Source organism: Phocoena phocoena, chromosome 3 (genome assembly GCF_963924675.1).
Source record: "Phocoena phocoena chromosome 3, mPhoPho1.1, whole genome shotgun sequence".
NCBI lineage: Eukaryota > Metazoa > Chordata > Mammalia > Artiodactyla > Phocoenidae > Phocoena > Phocoena phocoena.
This window is the reverse complement of record NC_089221.1, coordinates 95,119,703-95,145,803: the sequence shown is the minus strand read 5'-3', so window position 1 is coordinate 95,145,803 and position 26,101 is coordinate 95,119,703. Positions and strand designations below refer to the sequence as shown.

At 42.0% G+C, this 26,101-nt stretch overlaps 1 pseudogene; it reads right to left on the bottom strand.

The window, feature by feature from the left end:
- LOC136120218 (GTP:AMP phosphotransferase AK3, mitochondrial-like) overlaps positions 1 to 26,101 on the bottom strand; it is a 90,296-nt pseudogene that overhangs the window by 1,613 nt on the left and 62,582 nt on the right.

The window sequence follows — 26,101 nt, the reverse complement described above, 5'->3', positions numbered from 1 at the left end:
AAGGCTATGTCAATAGACCAACAAAGAGGTGAGAAAGTACTATTTTAATTTTAATTTCTTCAATACAAGTGAGATTGAGCATCTTTTCATTTGTTTGTGGACCATTTGCACTTTATTTCCATGTAGAATTTTAAAAGTGACAATTACCTTCTAATCACTTCCCTGGAAAATACTTGGGGTTTGGTTTACTCAACAAGATGTGAAACAGATCCTCAGCTTTGTCTCAGGTGGTCCAAGTGCACTGGCTTAATACAGTATCAGACTGTGCATCATATGGCGCTACTCTAATTAGAGGCTGCTGAGCCACCAATCCTGCATCCGCTTCCTTCTCTAACCATTTTTTAAAAATAAATTTATTTATTTATTTATTTATGGCTGCGTTGGGTCTTCGTTGCTGCATGCGGGCTTTTCTCTAGTTGCAGTGAGCGGGGGCTACTCTTCATTGTGGTGTGCAGGCTTCTCATTGCAGTGGCTTCTCTTGCTGCGGAGCACGGGCTCTAGGCGCACAGGCTTCAGAAATTGTGGCCCGTGGGCTCAGTAGTTGTGGCTTGCGGGCTCTAGAGCGCAGGCTTAGTAGTTGTGCCACATGGGCTTAGCTGCTCCACGGCATGTGGGGTCTTCCCAGACCAGGGCTCCAACCCGTGTCCCCTGCGTTGGCAGGCAGATTCTTAACCACAGCTCCACCAGGGAAGTCCCTCTAACCATTCTTGAGCCACTTCATTTCTGAAAAAGATCCATAAAAATGATGTGATGGCTTGTTCTCATTCTGTGAGCAAGAGAGAAAGCTATTTCCAGAAAAAAGATTTTGGGATTGGAAACCTAATTTCTGTATTTTTATTTTATGGTAGCAAAGTAGAACTGCTGCTCTAATTTCTCAGACTTAAAGAAAAAATAGTTTTTGCTATTTTAGATATTTAAGTTAGTCATATAATCTCTTCTATTGTTGCTATATTCAAAAGAGTTACACTGAATACATAAGGTGTTTCAAAAGGTATATGGATATTTAATAGAAATTTAGCTCATATCTTCCAGCAAAGGAAAAAAAAATCATGTTATCACTTGAAACAGTAGTTTGCATAATACTAACTGCTTTGCACAATAAAGCACACTATGACTGTCTTTTAGGATAACTAATTATATACATAAAACGTGATCCTGCCAAGGCCTTTCCATCCTACTAGATAGATTTAGCCTTCTAGTGTGTTCAGCCTTTAACTGAGATATCTAATTTGGTACCAGCCTCTGATCACAGAATATTTCAGAGGAGTATCTGTGGAGTGTGGTAGGGTTCACTTGGCTATAGGTGTGAGTGGGAGAGGATGTGTCCCAGAGCAGCTTAGAGCAGACACAGTCGGTGTTGGCCTGCTGGTAAGTGACAAAGCGTTTTAAAACTTACTCTTAATAGCATCTGGTAAGAGGTTCTTTGACCAAATACATATAAACTAGTAGTAGCCAAGTAATATCAGACAATACATTTGACCTCATTTAGCAAAACGCATCCAGTGCCAACCAGATGTGACTGTGGAAGTTTATGGAAACTTCCTAGGTATTTTTCACAGTAATGGAATCCAAATGGCATAGCAGTAAAAGAAAAACAGCAGGGGCTCTTCAGATTATGCCGGTTTTTATGGTACTAATCATTCATTCGTTGACTCAGCAAACTTTAATCAGGCATTTATCTGTGTGACCAGTTGTTCTAAGCACAGAGGATGCAGCCTATGAGATAGAAAGAAGGCTGAGTGTCTGTCCCTGTGCCATGACCTTCTCACGGGTATTATGGGCCAGTGTTTCCCAAGGTGTGACAGTTGCTTCTCTGGAGAATGTGAGATAAGTTTAGGTCTCTGTGAAAGAACATCCCCCTCCCCCACCTCCAGGCTTGATAATTGTGTTTTATTTTATTTTTAAAACTATTTTATTATGAAAATTTCACAGATACCTAAAATTAGAGAGGTAGTGGTGTAGCCCCATGTACTCTAGTTTCAACAGTGATCAACCTTTTGCTAACCTTGTTCTATCTCATATTTTTTCTTGAGTATGTTAAATAATAACACTTTTAAATTATAATGAAGAGTATGTATGTTTTAATGTGCATAAAAATATAGCTAGCACATCCAACCTAATACTTCACAGTGTTCTTGCTTAGGACAAAACTAAGCTATAAATTTGTTTTAAAACTGTTACACAGATAGGGCAAAGTTCAACGAGGGCAAACTTGACTGACTAATAGACACTCCCCTTCATCGATTCCTTCCCTCTCTGAGGCTGGGACGGTTAGAAGGGATTCCTTCTTCTATAGGAAATGCTTAGCACCATGTGTGACACTTAATAAGCACTTACAAAAGAGAAGCTAATATTGTGTTTGGGAGCCATCTTTGATTCCACAGAACTGATACTGGCCAACATTTATTAAGCACTTACTGTGTACAGGCACTGCGGTGGGAGATTTACGTATGTTATCTCATTTCCTCTTCATAGCCACACTCTGAGTAGACGTTAGGATCTCCACTTTCAGAATTAAAAATCAAGGCTCAGAAAAATGAAGTAACTTAAGGTCACAAAGCTATTAAGTGGCAGGGCTAGGACTTGAGTTGAAAGCCTGTTTTCCTGCAAGGTCCATCATGGTTTTCCACCCAGTTCCCAGGACAGCCAGGGCCTACATTCCTACCTCTGGGAAACAGTTGGGGAAAGAACTAGATGTGTGGAGTTTGGAGGCTTGATGTAAACCTGATTCTTCCATTTGCTAAAGTTGTGACCTTAAACACTTCATTTCACTTTTTCTGGCCCTCTGTTTCTTGTACATACAGTGAGGACAATAATACTAATTACCGAATGTTCGAGCACAGAGTACAATCATTTATGTGGAAATTTGACACCGTGGGCACTAAATCAATGTTTGTACTGTATTCACACGCCAGTAACAGGGAATGTGATCTTGAACAATCCCCTTCCCTCTCTGGGTCTTGGTATCCTCAGCTGTAAAGATGATGGCGTAGGCCCTTAAAGTCCTGCTAGGGATAGTTGTTCCACGATTGTATTCCAACTGGACCACAAGAAATATTAGTGACTGAAGTTAATGGAAATAACTAGGTAAATTTCCATTCAGTGTGATTTTGTTTATAATTATGTATACTTGTCTTAGTCTGATTCCTTAGAAAGCAGAGCCAGACAAGGACATGTTGCTGCTGCTTGTTAGGAGGTACAGTGCCGAGGAGCAGAAGCCAGAGACCTGAGAGACACAGGAGTGAGGCAGGGAAGGAGGGAGAGAAACTGGAGCAGGCGTAACTGAGCTGGTCGCCCCCCAGTGCTCCTGGTTGCTCTGTCTTAAAGAAGCAGCCTCTGAAAAGCTGCATCTCAGTCTTTCTGGAATGAAGAAAAAGAGAATGAATTTATCTACCAGTTTCTGGCTCCTGTTTGGCAACACCTTGACCACAAGGGGTTTATTCCTCTGTAATTATGGGTTGTACAGTTCTGGGCTCTGGGGCAAGATCCCTTGTGTCCCACATCTCAGTGTGAACAGGGAGGCCCAGGATGAGAGATGAGAGGGGTGTGGCCTGGGCACGAGGCTGGGCTCTGAGAAGTGTACCTGCAAGTAGTTGGAACTGGTAGCCATGGTGGTATTTGGAACAAGAGATGGGAGGCTGAGAGGACCTGCGGTGGTGGAGGTGTGTGGTACAATAATTTCTGCCCCATTGACTTTTAAACAGAATCTGAAGGGGCCTATAAAATAAGGATGACGATGAGGAGGAAATAATTCATAGCAATATGAAAAAGAAATGACCTCAGTTTATTACCTGCAAAGGGAGGATAATAATAGTACTTATCCACAAGGCTGTTATAGTGAAAGAATGATTTCAAGAAGGTAGTATTCGTAGAGCATTTAAAATATACGTGGCATATAAAAGCCGTTATGCAGATGTTTGTTTTAAAAAAGAAAATATTTAGCCACATGAGCTTTGATGGTTTCTGCAACTAAGCATTACATTTACCCCTAAGCTTTCTAGCAGTTAAGGAAAAAGGGAAAGATGGTAGTTTTCATAATTTACATTATCTGATCAAACTGAGCCTGCTAATTCTGAAAGAGAGCCAAGAGTCTACCTGACAAGGAAACCTAAAGGGAGCTGATCCCAAAGGGACATTAAAAAGCAGAATAAGTAACGTTTTCAAAATGAGTACTTCGGTAAGTCATGCTGAGGAATGTCTCACATGGCTAATTCATTCACCGATACTTTACCAGACACAGTATTTCTGGGAGCTAAGATAGAGACGTTCAGATCTGTAGGCTTCTGATGTGTTACCCTGAATTAGTGGTTCTCAAGCAGGGACAGCTTTGCCCCCCAAGGGACATTTAACAATGTCTGGTGATATTTTAGGTTGTCACAACTTGGGGATGGACGGTGGCAGTGCTGCTGGTCTCCGATGGATAGAGGCCAGAGATGCTATTAATATTGCGTGGGATGTACATATACTAAAAAAAACTTGCTGGTTATCTGAAATTCAAATTTAACTGGGAACGCTGTGTTTGAATTTGCTAAGCACAGGACAGCCCTCCACAACGAAGGATTATCAGGCCCCAAACGTGAATAGTACTGAAGGGGAGAAACTCTGCCCTAAATGAGTACAGATCTTTGCATACTTTCCTAGAGCAAGGGAGACAGAGTGTGGACATTAAGATATCTTTTGTTTAAGATTAGTTAGCTGACAGTTTCAGGTCCAAACCTCTGGCCTCAGCCTAGCTTATTTATATCTGTGATGCTGACCGAAGCTCAAATCCTGTCTTCAACAAACAAGTGTCAAAGTGGACATTGCATAGTAAGCTTCTTGAACACTCCCATTGCTCTTTAAATATCTCCTCTTCGTGGCACTTGTCACCTGGTGCCTCACCTGGTTACTTGGAGAGATTTATTGCATAAGCACTCAGCTCATCTGACGTTGAACAAGGTGATTTAGGCAGGAAATAGAGCCTGCAGTACTTAAGGGGATTACATTCTAGTTGCAGAAGTCATTCAAGGGAAGGATACCCTAGGAAGGCACTGGCAATCCTGTCTTCATGTAAGAGTAAGGAAAGGTTCGGGGGTTGACTGAATGACAAGCTGGGACAGAGAGCTGGGTGAAATCCATTTTCCAGAGGAGGGGCCCATCTCTTGACTGGGCGGTGCAGGTGGGCCATGGTTGGGCTCCAGGGAGACATGGTCTTTCCACGGAGAAAGCCCAGGCAGGTGTACATCCCTGAAAGAGGATAACAGAAAAGACTTGGTGGGAAGTCAGGATTTTAATCCCCCTCCTCTGCTTCTCTGGCGACCTGTCACCAAGACTCATGTCATACTGCTTTCTTTGGTTTTATTAGACACTCCTACATGTAATAGAAGCCAAATAATTCCCCATGGTATACATCATAAAGAAGATATTCCCTAAGTAGAGCTGGAAAGGGTCACAATTTAAACTCCCTCCTGAAAATATCAATGAGTTTACCCCTCACCTCCACCTGCCTCCCAGGCCTGGCATGAGATAAGTAAGGATTATTGGGGTCTTCAGTTGTCCAGAGGATACGCTTTGCATTCAGCAAACTACAGAAATTGCGTTACAAACCATGAAAAGGCACAGAAAGGGGAAATCAGCTGCTAGCTGCTCTCCAGCTAAATTGCTTATTTAAGAGGGTGGAAGATGCTTTCTACTCCGTGCTGGCTCACCTGTGGTTACGCAAACACCTGGCATATTCTTAATCCACATCCATCATTTTTGGCCTCTCCTTAGTCATTCCTTAGGTGTGGAGAGATGGCCTCTGCATTTCCAATTCCATGACTCAGTAAAGAAAACTGAAAGCTTGGTATGATGTAATAACAGACGTTCACACCGGTGACCCTGATTAACCCAGAAAGGATTCAGTTACACTTACTGTTCTCTGCTCAGAGGGCAGGGAACTTTATCATCTAATTTGAAGGCTTGCCATCAAAAAAAATTGCTGAAAGTAATATTTTTTGTGATTGAAGTGTTAGTTTCAATTTTCTGAAAAATTGACCCCATGGTGCACTCCCTTCTTGATTTGGGTTGGGAAATAAGGTACCACTGTACTTTCATAATGTGCTGCGACTCCGAAAGGTACAGGTGATTTCTCATTGGCTTCACTTTTTTTTTTTTTCTGTATGCGGGCCTCTCACTGTTGTGGCCTCTCCTGCTGTGGAGCACAGGCTCCGGACACGCAGGCTCAGCGGCCATGACTCACGGACCCAGCCGCTTCGCGGCATGTGGGATCCTCCCGGACCGGGGCGCGAACCCGCGTCCCCTGCATCGGCAGGCGGACTCTCAACCACTGTGCCACCAGGGAAGCCCTCATTGGCTTCATTTTGAGTTGGAGGGTTCTTGATGACATACAGTCATTCTTTAAAAAATAAACTTTTTTTGATGGAATAATGTTAGATTTACAGAAAAGTTGCGTAAGTAGTACAGAGTTTTCCTATGCCTCATCCTCCAGTTTCCCCTGTTGTTAACATCTTACATAACCACCATACATTTGTTGCAACTGAGAAACAAACCTTGGTACATTGTATTAACTAAACTCCAGACTTTATTTGAATTTCACCACCTTTTGGATTAATGTCCTCTTTGTCTTCCAGATTCCAGTTCAGGCAACCACATTACATTTAATTGTCATATCTCCTCAGTCTCCTCTTGTCTGCGACAGTTTCCTCATCTTTCCTTGTTTTTTGTGACTTTGACAGTCTTGAGGAGTACTTGGCAAGGTATCCCATAGAATGGGTTTGTCTTTTGTTTTTCACATGATTATACGTTTCTGGAAAGGATACCAAAGGGTTAAAGTGCTCTTCTTGTCGCATGATATCAGGGGTACGTGATACCACCTGACATCTCTGGTGATAATTAAACCTTTTTGCTTGGCCAAGGTGGTGTCTGCCAGGTTTCTCCACTGTACAGTCACTACTTATCCCTTCCCCTACTATGTCTAGCCTTAGGAACTGAGTCTAGCCTACCCTTGGGAAGGATGGGGTTAGGCTCTACCTCCTGGAAGGAGAGTATCTACTTATATTATTTGGAACTCTTGCATAAGAAAGATTCCATACAGCCATTTTAATGAGATATTTTAATAAATATGTATGCCAGACTCCCAGATTCAGCAAATGTTAACATTTTGCCAAATATGCTTCAGATCTTTATTTTAAATAGATTTTTAAAAATTGTTACAGATATGGTTGAAGTCTCCTTTGCATTTCTTCGTTAGCCCATTCTTCTTCCTCCTTCCCTTCAGGTAACAATTAACCATGTTTTTACATATATGTGTGTATCCATAAAAGGATTTTCCATATTTATGTTTCATTGTGCAACTTGCTTTCTTCATTCAGCTTTATGTTTCTGAGGTCTATCCAGGTTGAAGCAGGCATATGGGAAGGCATCTTAATCTTAACCAGTAATTTGTCTCCAAATCACTTTATAAATTGGATTGTTTGTGGAAAAGTTTCCTGCAGACTGTTAATCCTCCCCATGGTGTGTGAATTTGTGGAAGGTGAAAGATACCTCCTAACCTTGATCTTAGAAGCTGGGCCAGGGCTGGGGTGGCTTCCAGAAAGGTGAGAGGGAAAACAGGAGCTAATTACCCTTTTTGATGTTTCCTACATTCTCTTTCTACTGGCTGTCCCTCTCCTTATTCTTTCTATCTGGCTACCCCTTTCTCCAACATCTGTCTCCTGACTTCCCACCTTCCCACCTTCCCCAGTGTAGGTGAGTCTTCAGACCAAGTACCTGATAATCAGTGAGGATGACTGGAGGTGGCCCCATCAGCCCTCTAGAGACAGTGCAAGGCACTATAGGACTGAAGGTAATTGGGTTTCAACACCTGAGCTCCAAACTCAAATGTCTTATGACTCAAACTCGATATGTTTCAAACTAACCTTTTCCCACAAGCTGTTCTTCCACCAGCGTTCCTAACTTCAGTAGCCATCCACTTGCCAAAGTCAGAAACCTGGGAGTTGTTCTTGACTCCTACCTTTCTCTCTCCCACTAACTCATGCCCGAAGTCCTATTATTCTTATTTCCTAAAGAACTTAATTCTTCTATTTCTCTCTAGCTCCATGCCACCACTCTCATCCAAGTTATATTAACTCACACCCAAATTACTGCAGCACGTGCTCAGCTGGACTCCCTGCCCCCAGTCTTGCCCCCTCCAGTCTCTCTTCCTTCCACTCTGCAGGCTAGATAAATCAAGTCATATTACTCCCCCAGCTCAGTCTTCCCCATTGACCGTAGGACAAAATCTGAGCTTCTAACAAGATTTACAAAACCCCCAAAGCTCTTTTTTGCTTATGCCTCTAGTCTCACTTCCTACCCTCTTTGCCTCAAACTTTATTGACCAGTCATAACCAGTTTCTTTCACTTTCCCAAATGCACTGTGCTCCCCGAACTCTGAGGCCTTCACGCGTGCTCTTCTCTCTTCCAAGGATATGCCCTAATCCGACTTCAGTCGGCTTTCAGTTTGTAGCTGAAATACTCCTTTTTGTGCAACAAGAACTCTGACAAAGACTTTCTTCTTGACCAAACTTTAGACAGCCTCCTCTGAGCCCTTTTTTTGACTAGACCTTGTCCTTGGGTCCTGTCCTTAGCCTGCTGAGGCCAGTTTTCGCAAGAATCCTGCTAAGACAGTTTAGTGAGAATCCCCCCTTCCTTCCTTGATGTCTGACCACCTTTGATATCTCATCAAGTTCCTCATTCCCCACCCTTGATGTCTAAGTCCCTGGCCTGCCGTTAGTAAAAATCCTGTTAGGCCAATTTAGCAAGAATCCCTAACCCTTGAAGTGTCCTCTTAGTAGTTTTCCATCCACTGACCCCCCTCACTCTGCTTGTTGGCTGTGAACCCCTATCTGTCTATACTGGCTTTGGAATTGAGCTCAGTTTTTCCCCTACTGCAGTAGTTACCGAATAAAATCTGCCTTTACTACCTTTAACTGGTGTCTGGCTTTATTTCTTTTTAGCAAGACCCCTAGACTATGTTAGGGTTCCTATCATACCCCTCTTCTACTTCCCCTATCGTGATTCTCATTATACTTGATTGTGACTTCTTCTGTAGTTGTGTTTTTTAACCTTAAGTGTCCTGAGAGCAAGGATTAGGTCTTGTTCACCATCGTATCCCCAGCACGGCCCAAGACTTGCATGTGTAGGACACCATCATTGTGGAATAATGGAATGAGTTTTCAGAGTTGCTCACTTGCTCGTATGGAACGTTCCTCCGTTACAGGCAGTTTCAGGTAGTGTGATACGTTCCGGAGGTCGTGTGGTGGGCCCTCGCCATAGATGGAATGAATCCGTATCTACTTCTGTACTGTTAGGCAACTCTTTCCTGGGTCTGGTGTGCCCTGGAGCAGAAACACCGAGCTGACCTTCTCTAGCAATGTCTCCAAGTGGAACTGGCAGCTGCCTGATTCATTCATTCACTCAGGCAGACTCTCTCATCACAGGTGCCTAAAACCCACAATCGTACGTTCTATGTTTGTTTACCCATCTTTCTATTTTCTGCCTACCACAAACATAGACTAGACCTAAGTTAATCAAATTTAATTCTCAGGCACAAAAGATGATTATGTTCTGTGTTTAATGTAACCGTTCCTCATTTTACATCTGTCTCTCTGCTTACTTATTTCATTGATGCTTGGAAGTAATTGGTTTTGATACATTTTGGCTCATTGATAGAGTGTCAGACACATCTGAAGTTTGACTGGGGGCTCTCTGCTATCTTGAAACAGACGTGGCTGATAATTTTCAAACAGAAATATCTTCATTTTCTAATCTATTTTAATAAAGCTTGGAATGTGGGCAAACGAGATGGTGATTACATTAGGTAAAAATTATCTTTTGTCAAGCAAATAGGTTAAAAGCAAAAGACTATCATTAATACTGATATGAAGAGACCAGAGGGACCACCTGTGGCTTCTTCACAGACCACCAGTACTGCCCTCCGAAGGGGGGAAGGTCTCACTGAAACTCCTGTGACTCATGAGGCTGTGAGTTTTGAAGGTTCATGGAAAAGGGAATTCTGTAACCTTCCTGGCAAACCCTTCTAGGTGTTAGAAATGCTGACTCTAGGAAACCTGAGTCTATGGATTTTTCGCTTAAATTCTTCATACTGCAGGTAAAACCTAATTCTGTTTATCTTTTTGCAGTGTAGGAGGAAACAGAAGCTTAAAGATGGTAAATTACTTGCCCATAATCTTACTTGTAAGTGGTAGACTTAGATTTGAACCTAGGCCCGACTCTACAGCAGCCCCTCTTTCGTTCTTAGCCATTGTACTGCCTTGCGCAGTTAATGAGACGTTTCAGTAAACAAGGTCATTCAGTTCCTTAGCTAGCTTGGATTAAGGGTAGTGCCTACTGTTGGCCATAAACCTGTGCGACTCCAGCTCTATGTCCAGGGCTCAGGTGACTGTGAGGCACCTCACAGGCTCCCTTTGGAAACAGTGGAGGTGGATGTAGAAAACTGCAGTGCCGCATGGCCCGGTGTGGTTCGGGAACAAGCCGCGAAGCTCTGGCATTGAGCATCCCAGGCCTTTGGTGCAGTTTTACGCTTCATGTTACTCCATAAATTTAGCTCTGACATTTGAAGAGTGGTAAAGGCTAATCTGAGTTTGAGACTAGTAACTCTGTCTCAGATCCCTTGTTTGTAGATTAGGATAATATAGTTCTAGTAGGATCAATGCCATATTACATGTGAAGAGGTTGGAAAAGGGCCTAGAGAATAGTAAGCTCTCAATAAAGCTTAGGTATGAAAAATATATTTAAACAGTTGCTATTATTTTTGTTATTGTAACAACATGAGAACAAAGTGTTTAAACACAGCCATAGCCAATTAAGCAGTGACTAGGCCCTCTGTACTGAGGTTCCTGACTGGCCAGTGACTAAGCCATTCAAAGATGGTGACCCCAGCAGCTGCTGCTACAACACATATGCTTACACAGGTGACTAGACACCTTGAGAGTTCTGTGCATTCAATATAGCTCTTCCCAGAATTACATACACTCTTTGAGAAAACGTTAGTGTTTACTAATAAAATATTATTGCATTTAACTCTTGTCCCCAAAGCCTTACTTTGCAGTACTCCTGTTTATTTACTCTTGGGTTTCTCTTTTTAATTTCAGCCCAAGATTGTTTTCATAAGTCTTATATTTATTCTACACATTTTTAACCATCCTTTCTACTGAACTCTTATTTTTGCATTCTTCTTACTGAATTCATCTTCCTTTCCTCTCTTCATTTGTGTAGTTTTATTTGTTTCACGCTCTCTTTGACGTTTAATCTTTCATAAACAGTTCTTACATATAGTTCATCTGTTTTTTTACACTTCTTAAAACTTAAAACCTTTGTTTAAGGACCTAAATGCTCAAACTGCACAGGATTATTTTCCCGCTGTAAGACACCTAGAAATGCATAGAATTCTTATAAGCACTTGTCCAGCCTTTATTAGCTTCAAAATACTGAACATCTGTTTAAAAGTTATAATTGTAGAAACTCTATGTTTTACTTTAAAACATGTAACAAAGTTCAGAAATGCATAACATGATTATGAAGCGTCCCCTGACATTGTTAGCAGTTCTTGAATTAACAGACGTGGTCTTACGAGCTCACTAGATACTTGCACATTCATTAGCTGGAGGGGTCCCGTGTGGAACTGTTTCAGAGGAGTTAGGAGGATGCATGTCTGCGTTCTCCATTGTCACCTTAGCCCACAGGTAAAGCTGATGGGGTTCCCCTTCCGCCTTATACACAGACACAAACACGCCCACATGCCTTGGGCTATCCTGAAACTTTCTCCTTGAAGACCACACTAGATGTTCATCTTGATCAGATTTTATCTCCCCGTAAAGGAAAGGAGGGAGACTATGTCACACGAATGTACCCACACCTGTGTCCGCAGTCCCCCCCCCCCAACACCGACAGCCCTGTATTTGTGAATGAGGGTATGTGCATGGACGGAGTGGGGTAGAAAATACCTAAAGGGAGTTTGTTAGGAAGAGAAACCACACGTTTCAGTTCTTCCTAACATTCTAGCTGCTGACGAACGTGAGGCCACTGTCATTCACGTCCTTATCTTTCTCTAAGCAAAAACCCTGTCATAAAAATGACAGTGTGACCGTGCAGCTGGACTCATGCAAATATAAAGAGGTTATTGAGAGGTCAGGCCCTAATTTAGGAAGATTTAATGGGACCTGCTCGTAGGACCTTCTGGGTACCTTGCTAGCGCATACACACTAATGTATATCTGCCCAGGGCCAGCTGCCCACGTGGAAGGTCCTGAGTGTCCACACGGTGAGTCAACAGGTGGCTACCACCTCCCAGGCATGTGAACGCTCTGTCTCTTTTAGCTGCTTCTTCTGGCTGGTGGTAGCAGGAAGTGGCTGCATTAATGCAGATGCATTCTAAAAGTCAAGGTTGGAGAAATAAAAAGTATCAGAAAGTGAAGGGTTTTTCAGAGATTTAAAGTTCCTATATGAACTAACATTGAATTTGTAGGAAATTTTGCTTTGGAGATTGAGGTAAAGAGAGTCTGATTTCTGAAGTCTTAACTATGACTCAGCAAACCACGGGCACCAGGTATCAGAGGAATGCACCCCTCGCTCTGTGTCAAGGCAGCAGTTGGAAACAGCTGCTCGGCGCAAATTTATCTGGGCGATCACAGCATCAGAAAGAGACCCAGGTTTATGTCAGGACCTGGGCCAGAGACCAGCGAGACTTTTTTCTAGGAAATGGCTGCAGCGCCAGCAAACATTTTGTACTAGATATAGAAACAATACAATGTCAAGCTCTGAAATAATTTTTTTTTTAAAAAAGCTCTAAGACTGTTTATTCTATTACTGGAAAAGTAGAGATATTCTTTCTTTCTATACTTGCTGTAATCCATAGCAGGCAAGGGAAGCTGCAGGGTTCCTAAAGGTTCTCTAAGGGAGTCTGTTACAATTCCCCACTTTTGTGTCCATAGGACAGAGGAACATTAGACAGCGGGCTACATAGGGACTTTCAGAATCATGGTTCTCAAACATCCAACCTAACCACAAATCTGTTCCTATATAATTGGTTGAAAGTTCATTTCTTAGACTATGCAGTCTTTTCTTGAGCGATTTGTAGTGAAATCTTAACTGCACCCATATAGAATTTTTCCTGTATTTCGTCCCATCTACTCAATATCATTGACTCCGATCCGTGTCTTGGAAGAAGGACAAAGGGAGATGGGAGAGAAAAACAGTGATGTTGGTTGTCAGGTTTTTTGGAAATGGACCAATATGCCTAAAAGTTCATTTTCCAGAATCAATCTTGGAGATAACCACTAGCTACTCTATTTTATCAGATAGCTTTTGCCACATAGTAAACTGCCTCCATAGCTGTGGGTTAAAACAATAGCAGTTTGTGTGGCTAAGAATTTTGTGGATCAGTACTTTGGACTGAGCTTTGCTGGGCAGTTCTTCTGGTCTGGGAAGGCTCAGTCGTGAGTCTGCTGGGTTGGCTGGGAACTGTAGAGTGGTTCCAGGTTGGTCAGCTTGTCACTGCTTTACGTGGTCTCCTTACCTTCCAGCTGGCTAACTTAGGCTTTTTCACATGGTGTCTGGATAGGGATCTGAGAGAGAGCAGAATTGTTCAAGGCCTCTTCAAGGGACTGCCTTGGAACTGCACAGCATCATTTCCACCACATTCTGTTAGTCAAAGCAAGTCACAGGGGTACTCCGGATGCAAGGGCTCGCCTGCCTGTTGATGGGAAAGGTTGCAGTCACGTTGCTAAAGGCTCAGGTACAGGAAGGGGAAGAATTGTAATCGTTTTTGCAATCTTTTACACCTACCAAGTAAAAGTAAAGTAGATCCAAATAGTTTTATCCACAGATGAACTTCCCATAGAAGAAAAATGGGCTGATAAATAAGTTGTGCCTTATTTAAAATAGTAAGCAGTCATTCTTGCTAATATTGACACCATCAAAAGAGGAAACACAAATTCTCAGTTAACTCTAGTTCTAGCTTCCAAGATTTTTTTTTTTTTTTTTTTTTTTTCACTGTTGTGGCCTCTCCCGTTGCGGAGCACAGGCTCCGGACGCGCAGGCTCAGTGGCCATGGCTCACGGGCCCAGCCGCTCTGCGGCATGTGGGATCTTCCCAGATCGGGGCACGAACCCGTGTGCCCTGCATCGGCAGGCAGACTCTCAACCACTGCACCACCAGGGAGGCCCTAGCTTCCAAGATTTTATAGACAATAAACGTAAGGCCCTTCCACTTAATATAATAACTTTTGTTTTATAATAGTTTGTGTAGATGTTGTTACAAGCTGGGTTCTTTGGTAGGTAGACTCTGAGGTGGAGTGTAGTGTGAAGGATGTTTATTAGATCCCATTCCTGGGATCAACACCTATGGGAGAGGGAAGGCGGATCAGAGGGAGAAGTTGAGTGGCCGTGCAGGTCCGCAGCCTCCGTCAACCCCATGGAGAGCTCTGGATCTGAAACAGCCTGTCAGAGTTGTCCCAGTTTGGGCCATTGTGGCTGGGCCTTTGTAAACAACCCTTCCTCCATCAGTGACTGGATGTGGGCTTCCTCTGGGAAGGACATGACCTTGGGCAAAGTGGCTTTCTGCAGCTGAGGCATCTCTGATGGTGCCAGTGGATGAGGAGTGTCTGCTGACAGCAGTTCTGGAGCTGAGGCCCCGCCTTCCAGATCCAGCACAGTGCTGATGGAATTATGGTAAGATTCGAGCTACACACCGCTGATTTCATCTGCAGGAGAAGCAGCATGGACACATGACATGATGATATTTATTGACTCTCTTGTTTTCCTCAGGGGATTTCAAACAGCTTCATGAAGGGTCTCTGACTCACGGCACCGCTGAGTTCATTTTGCTGCTGGAGCTGAGCAATATGTAGTGGGCTAACTGAGGAATTAATTAGCCATCGTGCAAGGCTGCTTTCATGCGTGTTTCAGGCTACCTCCTTCTCCTCCTCCCCCTTCTCCCTGCAAAGGAACACTGATTCCTGCCACTCTACCCTCTGGCCAGCAGTTTTTGGCCACTGGGGATGTAGGTTTTCTCTCTCTTCTGTCTGGATTACAAGTTACCTACATTGTCAGCAGGGGGTGAATTGGGGCTAAGGGGGGTCAGGGACCAGCAGTTGAACCCAACTCTAAGGTAGTCATATCCATAAAAATTAAAGCTCACCAGATAGATCATTTGGAACTAATTGTATTGCAATAATCACATTTTTCTTCTCTTTGTGAAGAACTAAAGCAAGCTTCCCTGGTGAATTTAGAATAGGATTTGATTTTTAAAAATTTGATTTGCATAAGGCCATTCAGTCATCTGCTGCACTACAGCTGGATTAAGAAAGCCTTAGCTGTGCTTCCTGTCTGAACATGGGACTGCCCTCTTAAGGGCCTTAGAGTGGTCTTTGTAAGAGTTTGACCAGCCACAACGGGAGGCAGTATTGCCTAGTAGCTAAGAGCCCAGGTCCTGGAGTCTGACTGTTCCGACTCTGATGCTTTCTAGATGTGTGTTCTTGGACAAGTCAATCTATCAAAGCCTCAGTTTCCTCATCTACACGATGGAGACTATAACAGCTGTTCCCTCCAGGAACAACTAAAAGAATTCAGTAAGGTGATGCCCTTGAAGAGCCTGGCATAGGCCCTGGCACCAAAGTGTTAGCTTTTCTTCTTTAGGAGGAGGAAGTTAATAATAATGGTGGTGGTGATGATGGTGAGGCATTTGGTCTTTGCCCTCGGTCACATCGCCCTTTGTCACATCCCCACGAATCCTCTTTATGGTCTAATTAATCTGCTAATTCTTTGAAGCAATAGGTAGTGGATAGATGTGAAAGAATGAAGAGGAAAGAAATGTATTTTTGAAAAATATCTAAAATACAGATTCGCATTCAAAATAATAAGGTAGCTTAACATGAATTAAGTCTAGGAGAATTACCTAGAAATAAACCGCTATGGCTACTTCAGTGATGCCTGAGAGCAGATACCCAAGACAGTAGAGGGAGGTATGTATTTATGGGCTGGTGGCAACACCGGGAGTGAGTTGCTTGGGTTGAGGACCGGGGGTGGGGAGTGGGGTCAGCAAGCAGAGCTTAGGGCCCGTGGTCTGTGGGCACGTGGGAAGCACACAAAGCCACAGGCTTCTCACTTGTCGGGTCCCCCAGTGTCTAGCCAGCAGTGACTGATGAGGGGGCTGACAGTGCACAAGGTAAACTGAGCAAGGTTTCTAGGTAGAAGGACTTTTGATGTAGTCCATGAAACCTCAGCTGTTCTGTAATAAGCTTTTAAGCTTTGTCCACTGGAGCAAGATTTCACGAGAGGGTGGTTTACTCTTCCTTGGCCTCAAGTCACAGCAGTTTGTTGCAGAGAGGGCCACTGCTGAATTTACACACCAGAAATATAAAGATACTTGTTTTTGGAGTGTGGGTTAGCTCTGAGCTTAATATTCTCCAGTGGGAAAGCAGATCTCTGTCTCTGGCAGTGGTGATTTTGTAGTGTACTTCTGGATTTGGTAAACTGCTCTTTAGTTGGCCTGATAGGGATCTGGTGTGTTGTGATTAATCACTCTGCCTTACCGAGTTATTTATCATGGTTATACTCAGGTGACCAACTTTCAGAGAACTAGAATTCGGCGAAATGCATTGACACCGAAGCAAGTAAAATGAGTTTACCCTTGCTTTGTCAATTTACAAGAGCTTTAGGATCTTCGAGGACCTCATTGCTGTCATTATCACTGTGCAGTCCGACAGGTTAGAAGATGTAAACTGTTGGGCCCAACATATGCCCTGAACCTGTCTCGTGACTATGTCCTCAGTATCTGATTCTGGACTGGTGCTACTTTTTTGCAAAAGGACGTGCTTAGGGAACTACTTCCGGTTGTTTGAGTCTTCTGCTTGTCTGGGTTCTGAGTCAATGGGGTTGTCCTGTTGGAGAAGCCCTCCCCGAGACATGCTAAAATGGAGCTACAGGCAGAACTCCTCTGGAGGGAAAATGTTGATGGGAAATACTTTGCCTGGGAATTCCAGACCCTTTGCTCTCTCCAGGCCTGGTGACAGGCTTGAATATGGGCTCCCTGATGTTTTGGTCTGATTTTGATAGCCCCTTAATGAAAGTAGCCTGAAGAACTTCTTAAGTCATCAAAGAAAATGTAAATCCCTGTTCAGCTAATTAGTTCATGGCCATAATCAGACATGATCTATAACCTCTAAGGGCCTTATATCAAAGTCTTTTTGTTGTTTTTGTTCCAGTTGTTTTAATCGTCTTTAAAAGGAGGGAAAAGCTCTCACTGAATTCTTGATCCTACCGTGTGTACAGTTTAGAACAAGGAGACTGTTCTTGGATAATTGTTAAATGGATTGAATTCAAGTGGGCGTCTGGGGGGGCTTTGAAGAACACACCAAGTGTGCAGCTGTTCCTTTTAAACTGTGTGGTTTGGGACTTCCCTGGTGGTGCAGTGGTTAAGAATCTGCCTGCCAATGCAGGGGACATGGGTTCGCTCCCTAGTCCGGGAAGATCCTACATGCCACAGAGCAACTAAGCCTGTGTGCCACAACTACTGAGCCTGTGCTCTAGAGCCTGCGAGCCACAACTGCTGAGCCCACATGCCACAACTGCTGAAGACTGCACGCCTAGAGCACATGCTCCACAACAAGAGAAGCCACCGCAATGAGAAGCCTGCACACTACAATGAAGAGTAGCCCCCACTCCATGCAACTAGAGAAAACCTGCACATAGCAACGAAGACCCAACGCAGCCAAAAATAAATTAATTAATTAATTAAAAAACAACAACAATGACAGAAACAAACAAACAAACAGACAAAACGTGTGGTTTGCCCAGACACGGGCTTGGTCTGGTGCTCTCGGGTGAGCTGGCCAGGCTCTTCCCCAGCTAGACAGCCATGGGAGCAAACTCCTCAGCGCCCTTCCTTGGTTCCCATCCTATCTCCTGAACACTTCTCTTACCCTCTCTGCTATTCCTCTCTAGTTCTCGACCTTCTTGGCATCGTAGCTTTTGCCTCACCTGCAGTTTCTGGCCTCACTCTTGCCCTTCAGCCCTGGTGCTTGGTGACCTGCCCTTGTCACCTTCCATGTGCTCTGGTTTGCACTCATGCCTAGGGTTACCTCTCCTCCCTGCTGCTCTTGGTCACACCTTCTGCCAGTCCTGCTGGACCCTGGGCCCTTGCCCCATGGCTAGTGCATATGTGTGTGTGCGTGTACACTTGCCTTGAGAAAAAGGTACTAAACAAACTTGTTTTTACCACGAACGCCTTTTAATGGGTTCTAAACAGCTTTTACCAGTTCTGCAATATGTTTATTCCTTAATTCTATAGGTTCAACATTTTTGGTTATTGATAAGTTGGCAAATATCTGTTTAGACCTACTCAGTATCCAGTGCTGGCTCGGCATTGAGAAGTTGCCTTGTTACCTTCAGTCTTGAAGAGGATGTAAGGTGTGTGTCTGTCTCCCCACACTTAGAGGAGGTGACTGCACTTACCTCTGTGGTTGAGACATAGACCATTTTCCCTCCTAGTCCACGTGGGCATCTCCTGAAGCTGTCAGAAGAGAGACATTGTTCCCGGATAGACCATTCTTCATAGAGTGCATACACATTGTCAAGTGCAGAAACAAGAATTTTGTGTAGAGTATATTTATGTCAGTTGAAAAAGCAAGGGAGAAACTAAATATATAGTAGCTCTGGAAGAACATGCAAGAAAATGACAGCATAGAATGCCTCTGAGGAAGGGAACCGGGCATCTGGGGAGTCAGGTGAAGAAGGGAAAGTTCACTGTATGTGCTTTTGTAACTTTTGAATTTTAAACCATGTGAATATTGTAGGTATTTTTAAAAAAGAAACAAGTAAAATCTATTTTTAAATGTTAAGTCCTCAAAAAGGAGGTGGGAGAGTGTTAGAATATGGGCAGCCTGCAGTCCTGTGCTATAACTTGGAGTCTTGAGCAAACTGATGAGAGAGGTACACAAGTGTAGATACAGAAAGGGAATCCATAGGAAATCAGAAGGAAGCAGAACTCAGCTTTACAGGATTAGGTGTGGTTGTTATTGTTGTTTTTTCTGAAAAATATATTAAGATACCTCTCACGAACGTGCATGTGCTGGGCCCCCTTGGTGCATGGCTGGGAAGGGCCGATGACCGGCCAAAGGAAGATGCTAGAGGGAACCATCTAGAAAGCTGTAGTGAATCTGAGTGGTGTACCCAGCAGAGATTGCCAGCTGCATTAATTCTGCATAAACGCAAGTGTGGGTTTCTGTGAGGGCCCAACACCAATTAGGGATTTGAAAACTCACAAAGCGTTTAATTTTGTGAGGCTCGTTTGAATTTTAGGTAGGAAGATATTGGGTTTTGATGATATCCTGCACAGTATCTTCCTTAATGAACGTCTGTTCTCCTCAAAACAAAATAAATTTGTGTTCCCTGGTCTAAACAATAAGTAATGTTCGCAGAAAGTGCTTTATGATATTGGTTAAGGCGTTGTCGACAATCTGCTGTTTACATTCCTGTCACTTTTTCTTGGTGACGAATGAGCTTAATACAGTGAAGAAGCTACAACAGAGTCCTGTGCAGCCCACAGAAGGGAAGTCACAATTCACCAAACACCCAGTTTGGTTATCAAATTTGTAAATCAATGACAACAGGCCACCAGCACTAAAACTCTTCAAAGCAATTTACAAATGTTAAAAATTAGAATTTACTTATTAAGGTTGCTGAAAGCTGTACTGTAATAGCTTCTATGCACAGTCTTTAAAACCTGGGCTTCTTTTTTTTCTAGAAAAGCAAAACATGCACAAGCTTTATTCTTCGGGTCACGTTTGATGGACATTTAAAAGGTTCATACCCAAGTAGTCTTATTGCCAACTCTAAACCATGGGAAATTGGAACAAAGGCACATCCCTGAGGTGGGCAGAATTCTCTGCTGAACTAAAATCAAATGAGCCACCCCTCTGGGATCACAAAGCAGGACCAGAGCCCTTCATTTGGTTTCTCTCCTTACAGTCAAGTTGAACATGTTTGGCTGCCAACTCATCTTCTTAGTTTCACAGATTAAGCAATTTACGTGGATTACTTCATTAAATCTTCACAACTACCACTTGGGCTGTAATCATTCTATTTTATGGATGAAGGAGCTGGGACACAGAGAGGCTAAGTCATTTGCCCAGAATCACAAAGCGAGCCAGTGGTCAAACCTAGGCAGCATGACTCCTAAACCTGCATTCTAAGTACCAGATTAAAGAAAAATACTTGTGTTCAGTGGGATCATTTTATATATACTATGTTTAATGGAAAAGTATTAACCTTAACTATACTTGAATATTAGAAGAAAAGAAAACTATAGTAAACTTGGGTGGCCATGTACAGTTGTGCAAGTGAGTGCTGAACAACTGCAGGGGCCCATCCACGTTACAGCCCCTGTGAAAGGCACCTGTTAGTGCTGTGTAGTGCAGAGCATACACAGTCACGTGCCATGACCCTGAGTACCTGAAGGATTGATGAACTTTGGGTAACTGTTTCTTTACCATGAGCAATATTAGTTCCTGAATGATCCCTATAAAGGTAGGAAAGTTGATTATAGAAAAAGAAAAGCAGGAGAGGGAAAGAGATTATGTAAACCATTAAGAGACTGGCACATTTATTTTTTAACTGTATGCTTCAAATTTGACAGACAATGAGCTCACTCTGCAATGAGAAACTTGGTAATTTGAATTATCACTATCTTCCCACATCTCTTTCCTCTGTCTTCTGGATTTTGTTTGTCATGTCATTATTTTTACATGATCAAGATTTATAGTATTTACGATGTGCTAGAGATCATAATTCCCACAGTCACTTAGTCTTCATCGCACATCTTTTTTTTTTTTTTACATCTTTATTGGAGTATAATTGCTTTACAATGCTGTGTTAGTTTCTGCTTTATAGCAAAGTGAATCAGTTATACATATACATATGTTCCCATATCTCTTCCCTCTTGCGACTCCCTCCCTCCCACCCTCCCTATGCCACCCCTCTAGGTGGTCACAAAGCACCAAGCTGATCTCCCTGTGCTATGCGGCTGCTTTCCACTAGCTGTCTACCTTACGTTTGGTAGTGTATATATGTCCATACCTCTCTCTCGCTTTGTCACAGATCACTCTTCCCCCTCCCCATATCCTCAAGTCTGTTCTCTAGTAGGTCTGTGTCTTTATGCCTGTCTTACCTCTAGGTTCTTCGTGACATTTTTTTTTTCTTAAATTCCACATATATTTATTAGCATACAGTATTTGTCTTTCTCTTTCTGACGTACTTCACTCTGTATGACAGACTCTAGGTCCATCCACCTCATTACAAATAGCTCAATTTCGTTTCTTTTTATGGCTGAGTAATATTCCATTGTATATGTGTGCCACATCTTCTTTATCCATTCATCCGATGATGGACTCTTAGGTTGTTTCCATCTCCGAGCTATTGTAAATAGAGCTACAATGAACATTTTGGTACATGACTCTTTTTGAATTACGGTTGTCTCAGGGTATATGCCCAGTAGTGGGATTGCTGGGTCATATTGTAGTTCTATTTGTAGTCTTTTAAGGAACCTCCATACTGTTCTCCACAATGGCTGTACCAAATCACATTCCCACCAGCAGTGCAAGAGTGTTCCCTTTTCTCCACACCCTCTCCAGCATTTATTGTTTCTAGATTTTTTGATGATGGCCATTCTGACTGGTGTGAGATGATATCTCATTGTAGTTTTGATTTGCATTTCTCTAATGATGTTGAGCATTCTTTCATGTGTTTGCTGGCAGTCTGTATATCTTCTTTGGAGAAATGTCTGTTTAGGTCTTCTACGCATTTTTGCGTTGGGTTGTTTGTTTTTTTGTTATTGAGCTGCATGAGCTGCTTATAAATTTTGGAGATTAATCCTTTGTCACTTGCTTCATTTGCAAATACTTTCTCCCATTCTGAGGGTTGTCTTTTGGTCTTGTTTATGGTTTCCTTTGCTGTGCAAAAGCTTTGAAGTTTCATTAGGTCCCATTTGTTTATTTTTATTTTTATTTCCGTTTCTCTAGGAGGTGGGTCAAAAAGGATCTTGCTGTGATTTATGTCATAGAGTGTTCTGCCTATGGTTTCCTCTAAGAGTTTGATAGTTTCTGGCCTTACATTTAGGTCTTTAATCCATTTTGAGCTTATTTTTGTGTATGGTGTTAGGGAGTGATCTAATCTCATACTTTTACATGTACCTGTCCAGTTTTCCCAGCACCACTTATTGAAGAGGCTGTCCTTTCTTCACTGTACATTCCTGCCTCCTTTATCAAAAATAAGGTGACCACATGTGCGTGGGTTTATCTCTAGGCTTTTTATCCTGTTCCATTCATCTATCTTTCTGTTTTTGTGCCAGTACCATACTGTCTTGATTACTGTAGCTTTGTAGTATAGTCTGAAGTCAGGGAGCCTGATTCCTCCAGCTCCGTTTTACTTTCTCAAGATTGCTTTAGCTATTCGGGGTCTTTTGTGTTTCCATACAAATTGTGAAATTTTTTGTTCTAGTTCTGTGAAAAATGCCAGTGGTAGTTTGATAGGGATTGCATTGAATCTGTAGATTGCTTTGGGTAGTATAGTCATTTTCACAATGTTGATTCTTCCAATCCAAGGACATGGTATATCTCTCCATCTATTTGTATCATCTTTAATTTCTTTCATCAGTGTCTTATAATTTTCTGCATACAGGTCTTTTGTCTCCTTAGGTAGGTTTATTCCTAGATATTTTATTCTTTTTGTTGCAATGGTAAATGGGAGTGTTTTCTTGATTTCACTTTTAGATTTTTCATCATTAGTGTATAGGAATGCCAGAGATTTATGTGCATTAATTTTGTATCCTGCTACTTTACCAAATTCATTGATTAGCTCTAGTGGTTTTCTGGTAGCATCTTTAGGCTTCTCTGTGTAGATTATCATGTCATCTGCAAACAGTGACAGCTTTACTTCTTTTCTGATTTGGATTCCTTTTATTTCCTTTTCCTCTCTGATTGCTGTGGCTAAAACTTCCAAAACTATGTTGAATAAGAGTGGTGAGTGTACGCAAACTTGTCGTGTTCCTGATCTTGGTGGAAATGCTTTCAGTTTTTCACCATTGAGGATGATGTTGGCTGTGTGTTTGTCATATATGGCCTTTATTATGTTGAGGAAAGTTCCCTCTATGCCTACTTTCTGCAGGGCTTTTATCATAAATGGGTGTTGAATTTTGTCGAAAGCTTTCTCTGCATCTATTGAGATGACCATATGGTTTTTCTCCTTCAGTTTGTTAATATGGTGTATCACATTGATTGATTTGCATATACTGAAGAATCCTTGCATCCCTGGGACAAATCCCTCTTGATCATGGTGTATGATCCTTTGAATGTTTGTTTCTAGGTTTTGTGTCTTCCTTAGAAGACCTTTTTAAAAAAAATTTTTATTGAGGTATAGTTGATTTACAATGTTGTGTTGATTACTGCTGTACAGCAAAGTGATTCAGTTATACCTATATATATACATTCTTCTTTTATATTCTTTTTCATTAAGGTTTATCATAGGATATCAAATATAGTTCTCTATGATATATAGTAGGACCTTATTGTTTATCCATTATATATATAAAAGCTTACATCTGCTAACCCCAAACTCCCACTCCATCCCTCCCCCAACCTCCCCCGCCTTGGCAACTACCAGTCTGTTCTCTGTGTCCATGATTCTGTTTCTGTTTCATAGATAGGTTCATTTGTGTCATATTTTAGATTCCACATATAAGTGATACCATATGGTATTTGTCTTTCTGACTTACTTCACTTAGTATGATAATCTCTAGGTCCATCCATGTTGGTGCAAATGGCATTATTTCATTCTTTTTTATGGCTGAGTAGTTGTATATATGTACCACATCTTCTTTATCCATTCAACTGTCAGTGGACATTTAGGTTGTGTCTGTGTCTTGGTTACTTTCAATAGCGCTGCTATGAACATAGGGGTGCATGTATCTTTTTGAATTAGAGTTTTGTCCGGATATGTGCCCAGGAGTGAGATTGCTGGATCTTATGGTAATTCTATTTTTAGTTTTCTGAGGACTCTCCATACTGTTTTCCACAGTGGCTGCACCAACTTACATTCTCTCCAACAGTGTAGGAGGGTTCTTTTTTCTCCACTCCCTCTCCAGCATTTGTTATTTGTAGACTTTTTAATGATGGCCAATCTGATCAGTGTGAGGTGGAACCTCATTGTGATTTTCATATGCATTTCTCTAATAATTTGCGATGGTGAGCATCTTTTCATGTGCCTGTTGGCCATCTGTATGTAGAAAGACCTTCTTTATTCCAATATTGAAATTGAAAATATTTCATATTTTCTTCAAGTGCTTTCATGGTTTCATTTAAAAATATTTAAATATTTGACATCTGCTACTTACTAGGAGTAAGGTAGACATTCATTTTCCTTTCTGTTGCCATTGTTGGCCTATTGAATATTGAATGATCCATCTTTTCCCCACTGCTTAGAAATATTACTCTCAAGAAAATTATAGAATTTCCATACAGTATCCTTTCAATTAGTTTCCAGTCTATACATACTCTGCCCTTGCCTGTCCTCCATCTCCCCAGCCATGGTGGGAACAGTATAGAATCGAGTGGAAGTTTTACTTATTAATCGGGTATTTTAACAGTCTAGGTCAACCTTAGGATATTTTTTTTTGAGAAAATTAAAACTAAACATCCCTGTAGTATATGAGTCCACCCATTTCAGACAGGGGCCAACATCTGTGCCACTTGCCCAGAGCTCTATTTTTTTTTTTTTTAAACATCTTTATTGGAGTATAATTGCTTTAGTCAGCTATATGTACACATATATCCCCATGTCCCCTCCCTCTTGAGCCTCCCTCCCTCCCTCCCTATCCCACCCCTCTAGGTGGTCACAAAATACCAAGCTGATCTCCCTGTGCTATGCGGCTGCTTCCCACTAGCTATCTGTTTTACATTTGGTAGTGTATGTGTGTCCATGCCACTCTCTCACTTCGTCCCAGCTTACCCTTCCCCCTACCTGTGTCCTTAACTCCATGCTCTACATCAGCATCTTTATTCCTGTCCTGCCTCTAGGTACTTCAGAACCTATTTTTTTTTTATAGATTCCATATATATGTATTAGCATATGGTATTTGTTTTTCTCTTTCTGACTTACTTCACTCTGTATGACAGACTCTAGGTCCATCCACCTCACTACAAATAACTCAGTTTTGTTTCTTGTTGTGGCTGAGTAATATTTCATTGTATATATGTGCCACATCTTCTTTATCCATTCATCTGTCGATAGACACTTAGGTTGCTTCCATGTCCTGGCTATTGTAAATAGAGCTACAATGAACATTGGGGTACATGACTCTTTTTGAATTATGGTTTTCTCAGGGTATATGCCCAGTAGTGGGATTGCTGGGTCATATGGTAGTTCTATTTTTAGTTTTTTAAGGAACCTCCATACTGTTCTCCATAGTGGCTGTATCAATTTACATTCCCACCAACTGTGCAAGAGGGTTTCCTTTTCTCCACACCCTCTCCAGCATTTATTGTTTGTAGATTTTTTGATGATGGCCATTCTGACTGGTGTGAGGTGATACCTCATTGTAGTTTTGATTTGCATTTCTTTAATGATTAGTGATGTTGACCATCCTTTCATGTGTTTGTTGTCAATCTGTATATCTTCTTTGGAGAAATGTCTATTTAGGTCTTCTGCCAATTTTTGGATTGGGTTGTTTGTTTTTTTGATATTGAGCTGCATGAGCTGCTTGTATATTTTGGAGGTTAATGCTTTGTCAGTTGCTTCATTTGCAAATATTTTCTCCCATTCTGAGGGTTGTCTTTTTGTCTTGTTTAAGGTTTCCTTTGCTGTGCAAAAGCTTTGAAGTTTCAGTAGGTCCCATTTGTTTATTTTTATTTCCCTTTCTCTAGGAGGTGGGTCAAAAAGGATCTTGCTGTGATTTATGTCAGAGAGTGTTCTATGTTTTCCTCTAAGAGTTTTATAGTGTCTGGCTTTACATTTAGGTCTTTAATCCATTTTGAGTTTACTTTTGTGTATGGTGTTAGGGAGTGTTCTAATTTC